This window comes from Vicugna pacos, unplaced genomic scaffold (assembly GCF_048564905.1).
Source record: "Vicugna pacos unplaced genomic scaffold, VicPac4 scaffold_21, whole genome shotgun sequence".
NCBI classification, from domain to species: Eukaryota; Metazoa; Chordata; class Mammalia; order Artiodactyla; family Camelidae; genus Vicugna; species Vicugna pacos.
In genome coordinates this window covers 13072445-13076216 of record NW_027328742.1, presented here as the reverse complement: position 1 = coordinate 13076216, position 3772 = coordinate 13072445, and the positions used below count along the sequence as shown (strand labels likewise).

The 3772-nt window shown below is 34.1% G+C and overlaps 1 pseudogene; it reads right to left on the bottom strand.

Moving 5' to 3' along the window:
• Positions 1-1798: 1798 nt before the first annotated feature.
• Positions 1799-2713, bottom strand: LOC140694322 (olfactory receptor 9G1-like; annotated as a pseudogene).
• Between the last annotated feature and the right edge of the window lie 1059 nt (positions 2714-3772).

Here is a 3772-nt window from a genome sequence, read left to right as displayed (position 1 = left end):
TTCAGATTAATGTTCAAGATTCTTCTGAATGCTTTACAACCATAAGCTGCACATGGAACATTCCCAACAGTGAGTAAAAAAAACTGACTGCCAAATTTACACTTAAACATATTATAAAACATTCTCTAAAACACTAATGCCATATATTTAATTAAAGTTTTATTACTTTCTCATTTTTTTAATGTCTTCCTAGGATCATCATTATGTGTATCTTATCATTTTACTGGGATATGGTAATGTTATTTAGACTTGGTTTTGGTGTTGAGATTACTTTTTCATATACAAAATACTATGGCTATACATTTAGGTCAATGAAATTTACCATATCTGGGTATATTGAAAATTATTTGGAGAATGGGACTTGGTTTGTTCGTTTAAAAAGATTTAAGTAGGAGACCTTGACAAGTAGTTTGAGTATCTTATTGTAGTTAAATATCAAGATTTACAATGCTAGGATGTTTCAAGAATAGGTTTTTTACACCAACATAAATTTTTGTTACTGACATTTCCCCATAGAATGATGTAGTTAGAATATATTTTATAGAAAGTTTTCTATTATTAGTGGGTAATAGATATCTTTTAGAAAATGAGAGTCTGCATAAATAAATAGCTTTTGGTTTTAGAACATTGTCTAAATCAAGCATCTTAGGGTTATACTGTTGGGCCTAGCTTTTGTTGGATTACTTTGTGTTACAACAAGTAGTGATGATATATGTTGGATTTAAATTTCAGGTTAATATATATCCCTGCCTGTGCTGATCAGTCTTCCCTGCTCTGAGTGGAGTTGCTACATTTTGGGGAACTACTTGCTGACATTTTACTTTCTTGCATTTTTTAAACTGCTTATACCTATAGAAATAAGGACATATTCAGGATTATTGAAATGCACTACATTAACATTGTTTCAGTTTTAAAAATCAAAATTTTATGCATCTCATCGTATTTCCTCACTTGCCTAATCACTCCCTTTACATATTCCCTGTAAATTTTTTCTCTTTAGAATAATGTGTACCCAGACTTTTATTTCTCAAGTTCTTTCATCTCACTGTAATTATTATTATTATTTATTAAAATGATTGTGTTTTGATGCTCAAAAAGTCACAGTTTGGAAGCAGAATTCCATGTAAGTTCACTACTATAAAATAAAAGAATAGCCCAGTGGGTTACACAGTGATTCACAAAAATCATATCTATGGGAACTTGACTGATTTTTTCCTTAATTGAGCAACATGGGCAAGAGATGTAGATTGAAGAGGTCATGCTTGCTAAGTCTAGTTGTACTGATTATTTCATGGATGACTCTGGATCTTTGTCTTAATGATTCTGGGGGAAAAGTATATATAAAATGCTTAAGAAATTTAGTTATGGGTATGGAAATTCCACTACTTAATATTTGTAGAAAAAAACTGAAAATTAATTCAGCATTCTTTTTCTATTCCTAGGAAAAACTATTTAAATATTATCAGCCAGTCAAAAACCTTCATATGCTAAAGCAGTGTGCTGTTTTCTCACTGTAATATGATAGAAAGGAGGTTTTGGTTTCAAGTTCTTTGTGTCTAATCTAGAGTAACATGAAATTTAATTAAAATCCTTATTTTTTTATTTAAATTTTTTCCTCCAAATTGCCTTAATTTTCTCATTTAGGTGTCTTGAATGGCCAGGTATCAAGAGTGTAAATTCTTTAACAGTCATGGTGAGGATTCTTGATCATGATGGAACATCATGGCTGCACTTCGTGAAATATAATTACCTGATGAAAAATTGTCTTTGCATCTCATTAAAAGGAGTGAATCTTCATTTATTTGAAGAGTTTATTCAGAGCCTCTTTCACATCCTTATTCCTCAGGCTATAGATCATGGGATTCAACATGGGAAACACCACAGTGTGAAATGTAGAAATTATTTTGTCCCTGTCCAAAGAATAGCTCAATCATGGAAGAGCATAGATGTAGGGAATGGAGCCATAGTACAAGGTGACTGAGATCAGGTGGGAGCAGAAGGTGGAGAAGGCTTTAAGGTGACCCTGGGTGGAGTGGATCTTCAAGATGGAGGTGATGATGAAGAGGTAGGAAGTGAGTATGATTGCAGTGAGTGTGATGACATTGGAGGCCAGGACAAAGTACATCAGAGCCTGGTAGCCATCCTTCCTGCCACAAGCCAGCTTCACAAGTGGTGGGATATCACAGAAAAAGTCATCAGTGATATTGTTACTACAAAAGTTCAAGGCAAAAGTTCCTTTAGTAATGATGGAAGAGTTAATAAAGCCACCAAGGTATGAGGCTGCTACCAAAAATGCACACAGCCTAATGGGCATGGCCTGAGAGTAAAGCAGTGGCTTTGAGATGGCCACATAGCAGTCATAAGCCATGGCAGCCAACAGGTAACACTCACTGTACACCAGCCCGGTGGAGAAGAACTGAACTGCACAGCCAACAAAGGAGATGCTCTTGTCTTCAGAGATGCAGGTCACTAGGATCTTTGGAGTATAGACAGAAGAATGCCAGAGATCTAGAAAAGACAGATTCCCAGTGGAAAAATACATGGATGTGTGCAGCCTTGAGTCATTACAGATCAACACCATGAGGGTGGTGTTTCCTAACACAGTCACAGAGTAGACACCAACGAACATGACGAAGAGGACCAGCTGCATCACAGGGTCTGTTGTGAAGCCCAGCAGGATGAACTCAGTCAGTGTATCATTGCTTCTCTCCATGGCCATAGGGAATCTCACCTAGAAGAGAAAATGAGCCTGAATCACTGTGTCTTCCAAATAGAAAATATACCAGAATATACAGCATTGTATTACTTCCAATTATTGAAGTCTAGGATCCAGCAATGTAAGTGCTCATTTTAGAAAGAGTCTTCATTTTGCCACAAAACCACTCAGACTTTACAACTATATGTTGTTAAAAGATAAACTTAGGCACATTATAATTTTCAAGTGTTTCTTTGAACAAACATCAATTTAAATCAGGCAGCTCTAAACCAAATGCCATTAGAAGTTTTTCTAAAGACAGGAGCTAGGGCAGAGGTATTTATGGAGTAGATGTGGAGGCAAAACAAGGAAAATGTTTGATTGGCCATAGTTTAAGTGTCTGCAACATTAGGAAAACCTAGTTGGCTGTTTGTGATTGGCTGTTCTTAAGTTTCATTTTCTCAGATTCAAGTGAATTGGGCCTGCCATTGGTTTTGGTTTGCTTACACAGGCTGCCAAGGTAAAAAAGATATCTAAGTCTTATGATTTCCTTGTTTAATGACTTTAAAAATATCCAATTCCATATTTCAGAAGTTGGTTAATTATTTTTTCCAGTGAAGAACAATTGTTCAACTAAAGGAAAGATGGACTTACCTATGTTCTTGTACTTTGTTCCCCTTCATAATGACAGTTTGCTTTTTTGCTAAATGTGTGACTTCTTAGCTTAAATTGTTACTTGTTTGTATCTGAAGTACTGAACTTTACCTACTTTTAATATATTTTTTTAAATAATCAAATATTTTTCTTTTAGTGTGTCCATATAGTGGAATACCATACAGCCATTATAAATTTATATCTCATAGCAGTATCTAAGTAGAGGAAAATACTTATGAGATTATAATTTAAAAAGAGAATATATACACAATTTTGGGAAAAAGTATGTATAGGATAAACTTTTTAATACATGTCTTACAATAAAAAATGATAAAGGGTCAATTTTAAATGTAAGTGATTCATATATACTATATAAATAATACTGTACTGGAAACATTTACATTATTTTAAATTTTATTGCTT